Below are 5,467 nucleotides of genomic sequence, written 5' to 3' on the forward strand. Positions count from 1 at the left end.
CTTGTACTTAAATACTAATAAAGAATAACCTAGTAAGTTTCAAGACAATCAATATGCCATATAAAATTAAATCATGAACAAGTTAGATAACAAGACTATAAAACATCATACCCACCTAAGGTCTTAAGCCTGAAATTAAAAGGCGGATAGATGTGCTTTCAATTATTAAACCCAAATCAAAAGTTCAAACACAAATCACAACTACAATTCCCCTAAGAAAGCAGTAAAGTCTTTAACTCTTAAGCTAATCTCCAACTCTGAATTTCGTATCTCTCTAATAATATGAATATCACAAACAAAATAGTCATATTCCGCTCAAAATTTAACGCCGAGTTACTGTATTTTCTTCGAGTCCCTAAAATTATGCTTTTAACATCAAAATTATGACCAAATTCAACTAAACGGTGTTAAAAAGTTCATACCTGGGATATATCAACTGCAGAAAGTTGTTAGTTTTTGTAATGGATGTTCTTAGAGTATACACGAGACGTGGAATCAGACTTAGTGATAAAGGTTTTTCTTTGCGGCGGTTCGTACATAATAAGTATCCTGCAACCTCGCTTTCATCGCACCGCTCCGGTTACATAACGATCGACGGCATCACCTCGTTTTTTCATCTCACCTAGCTGGTCATTCTTGTTCTTTTAAGGTCGATGCGTTCCAGAGGTCCCAAGTTCGAGTCCCCGACGATGTAATATTGCAGAATTTGAACATGGATGGTAGAGTTAGTTAGCTTGTCCCCTTGCGGCATAATCATCCCCTATCCGTTTGGGCTCCCTTGTCTGGTTCCTCATGAGGCTCACCGGTAGGGTAGCACGACAACCTGTTCAACTAATGTAATAGTACGCTTTTGGAGCTTAGCTTGTTAGGCTTCCGACTAGTTTCTTGTAATGATTTTTATCCAATAATAATAATTATTATTATTCCGATAAAATAATAAAATTCGTTGGTCCTAATTACGCTTGGATAAGCTAATTTTTAACTCGATAAATTAATAAATTTGCTAAAATAATAATTTTCTTTGCCCGGCATTTTTAGGGGCAACCCCAAAATAATTAGGGGCGAATTTTTTATTCCCAACCCATAGACAACGTTAAAGGATGTCCAAAAACGCGGAGAATACGTTAATTCCCTTACACAATCGGAAGCTTTTTTGTGTCCGATTAATATACCGCAATCGGAAGCTTATTAACGTGATTATACTACCGGTTAAGTGCGTTTTTTTGCCTAACTAGTATCCGGTTTTATAACAATCGGTAGGACTGAGAACCTCACTAAGCTACCGATTATAGTACCTCCTAAATTCCCAAAATTGGTGACTTCGTCAAAGAAGAAATTTGGGGCAACTTAGAATCGGTAGGCAGGTTAACTACTGATTATTCTAGTTCCCAAATTCGAAAAAAATGAGATTTCTGCAAAAAAAAAATTTTTGGGGCAACTGTATAATCGGAAGTCCTATTATCTACCGATTATTTTAGTTCTCAAATTCGAAAAATTTGAGATTTCTGCAAAAACCAAATTTGGGGAAACTGTATAATCGGAAGTTACATCACCTTATTTGACTACCGATTATACAGTTTCCCCAACAAAATAGAGCCGTTGGAACTCTAAACTCTATATAAGGATTGTATCCTTTTACCCTCTATGGAACCTTTAAACTCTCTCCAACATCATCTTCAACATAATGCCCCAACCATTCATCAATCTAACGGTGTTCACGATTGAAGAAGATTTATCTTTATGTAGGCGCTATGTTCAATTCTATCCGAGACGAGGAGAAGAACGTAGGAAAGGCGGCATAATGAGTATGAGTTATTTGGGGAGAATTCACGAAAAATTCTGCGCCAACACCAGTAACCCAAACAACCGCCACTCCGCTGATCTTTTCTTGCGAATTGGTTCAATAAACGGACACGTCGAAGAATTCGTCCATTTAACTTATCTTGTGAATCAATATCGATTGAGGGGTGAAACCAATGATGAGATTATAGAACGATCTCACGGGGAATGGCGGAGATGGAAAAGATCAAGCTTCCGTTATGAAGCTCATTTTAGAATCCTTAGGGCGATGGAAAGATTTAATCCGTTTAGGACTCGTCCAACACGTCCACGACGCTAATCACAACACCTTGTAATAGAATTGTGGAAGTTCAATGTAAAATTATGATGATATGAAGGTGATATTGTTATGAATTTCAAAATATTTATGAAAATCGGAAGTTTTAATTCTTTATATACCTACTGATTATACTCCAACGACTATTTATTTCAAAAGAATCTAGCCGTGCCTCGAAAACCACACACAATCAGTAGTATATAACTACCAATGTCTACCGATTATACCACTCTAATGAGACTGAGAACTACGTTGACAAAACAATCTATAATCGGTAGTATATGACTATGAATGTCTAGCGATTACGCATAATCAGTTGCTTTGGTTCAACTATTTCCTACCGATTTTATGGAATAATTGTACGTAATTTCAGTACAGTCTTGTAAAAGTACGCATCAACGGCCATATTTCCAAAAAATAGAGACGTTGGGACTCTCATCTATATAAGGAGAGTAAACTCTTCTTATTTGTGCACCAAACAACACATATATAGCATCGTGTATTCTGCAAATACATTTTCCATCGTCTACTCTTGTGAATTCATTCTATATATTAACTTACAAGCATGGCAATGTTTGACGCAACTGAAGCTTTGGTCATTGTGAAAACATGGTATCATGAAACAAGACGTGAAGATGTCATAGCAGGAAGGTTAACACCCGAAGTCTTTTGGGCGAGGGTATATAGCAATTTATGCGAGAGTATGGAAATCCAAAGCAAAGATCACTCCAGCAAGTTCATGATCGTTTCCGACTTGTCCAAAAAGGGGTAAACGATTACATAACGATACAAAAGAGGATGTTTAACACTAGCCACTTAAGCTTTTCGATCCAACAATTTGTAAGTATTTGCATTCTTTTTTTAAATAACACCGGGTGTCTAATCTTTCTTACTAAAACGAAGTTGACATAATTTTGTGTTTTTTATGTAGGAGACACTCGCAAAAAGACATTACTTAGTGGAAAAGGGTGAAGAATTCACTTATGATGGGAGTTATGAATTCCTGAAGTCTGTGGCAACAGTGTGAAGATTGATCGATGGTTACAATCGGAGGTTATTAAGTTATGTAGTCTACCGATTACAGGAAACCGGAAGTTTATTTCATATGTTGTCTACCGATTCTGGAAAAAAATTTCACTCTTTTTTGTCAGAGTTTGTTGACAATCGGATGTTTATTTAATATGTAATCTACCGATTCCGGGAAAAAATTTCAGTTTTTTTGTCAGACTTACAATCAGAAGTAGCATTAGAAAATATGATAACCGATTATAACATTGATTTTTTCTGTTTACAAAAGCTTGTATAATCGGTTGATATATTAATAATATACCTACCGATTGTAGCTTTATACTTCACTGAAGTTTCCAAAAAGTTCCAAAAAAACACATCTTTCAAAATTAACGATCATTCATCTTCATCATCTGACGGAACCAATTCGAGTAGGCCTTCGGGAAAGTTGTCCTTCATGACGTGATACTAATCCAACATGTTGGTCTCATATTGTTTCAACCAATCGTTACAATGATTCGTTGGGAAGTAATCACTCCAACCACCCAACGGAGGTAATGGGCACTCTCTCTTTACTCTTAAACCGATAAAATACATCTCATTCACAAATACCATAATAATTCTTCTATCTTTAACTGATTCATCGCAAACCGTCCTTGTAGGTGCAAACGTAAAAGAGTGTCCATACTTAGGAGGAACAAAGAAATGTACCACGCAATTCAAAGTGTCCGCTAAGAGATATCCACATTTAGGCATTGTCATCCAATACTTGGATCTGATTTTCTTCAACCCCTTTCGGCACTTTACACGCGCAACTAAGTCTTTGAATTGTAGTTCTTTGTCGTGTCTATCTCCTTCCTTCATCATCCCAATTGCAATATATAAATCCTTGTCCTTGATTAGTTGTACCGCCACTTAGTTCTTAAATCTTGCCATTGGGTGACATCTTCGTTCACCACCTCTCCAAAGTAAACAATTCGTTCCATAGAGACGTGAAACCCACAATTGCCATCCCCATCAACCTCGTCGGTGGACAAAACAAATTGAACAATGAGTGGAGGGATTTGTTCCATATACTCTTCTATAATCGTATACCTTGATCATGTTGGTCTTCCATTAAAATCCCTTGGACAACGAAGATTACCATACTTCTCTCTTATAGTCACCATTTCCGTTGATTGTATTTGTTGCGAGTCGCTCATTTGATCAATAACTACAGAGCTAGTTTGGGTCTCCACCAACACAACTTCTTCCACCGCCTCGGCTTGACTTACTTGAGAAGGCTCGGTAGAGACCTTTGGCCTCACTTGTCGGACGGTCGGTCCACTTTGATCTTTTCTTGGACGACCTCTTTTCTTTGGTACCATCTCATCTTCAAATTCGGCTTCCGAATGCTCATGCCCACACAATATTCTTTTATTAGACAAATACTCCTTCAATTCTTTTCTTTCAATGGTCCTCGACACTTCGGTGTTTGTCCTACCTGCACTCTTTTGGTTGATAGGTTCATCAACCTCCCTTAAACGAGGGTGAAGAGCTTGCTCCAAATCATGCATCAATATTTGCTTCTTGGGGGCCATTTGATGTAGCATAGCGCTCAGCTATTCTTGCACACAATTCCGACTCCATGAACGACGGACCATCAACTACGGGGGTGCTTGGAGTGAAAGTTAATTGCTTCCAAAATGGATGAATATCATTGATGTCAATCACATCGATGTACCTACCCATTTTATGACGACATGGGAGACAAATACCTATCATATCCTTGCAAACACAAAACGTATTCTCGTCATCATAAGCCTTATATAACTTCAATTGTTCCATCATGTGATTTATTTCTCATTTTGAAACTTTTTGAACGATGCTCATTAGAAGCAATCTTTCCTTTTCATGTTCCGTAGGAAATTTATGCACACTAAATTGCATAGAATCCTTAATCTTTACGAGATCACGATTGTTGAATTCATGGATTGCTTCTTGGATCGACACAACTCCATTTTGATTACCTATAAGTATTTTCTTTAATCGTCCATGAGACCCATCCGCAATGCTCGTCGCCTCGTTCTTGAAGTTACGATATTCATATGTCCATGCATACACAAACCTCTCCTTAATCGGTAACCATTGTGTTTTACAATACTCAACGGCCTTTGGGTAGTCCGTGCAATATTCATCCTCAAACTTCTTCAAGTTACGTTCATATCTTTCCTCGGTTATTGAACAAACGATCTTGTCCCATGCTTTCATGAACGCTCTCCAAATCATTCCATCCTTCTTCCATTTTTCATCAAATAACCTCTTCTCTTCCTCTCTTTGTTCCACGGTTAATTTACTAATGCG

The sequence above is a fragment of the Papaver somniferum genome, chromosome 9, assembly GCF_003573695.1.
Source record: "Papaver somniferum cultivar HN1 chromosome 9, ASM357369v1, whole genome shotgun sequence".
Classification (NCBI taxonomy): domain Eukaryota; kingdom Viridiplantae; phylum Streptophyta; class Magnoliopsida; order Ranunculales; family Papaveraceae; genus Papaver; species Papaver somniferum.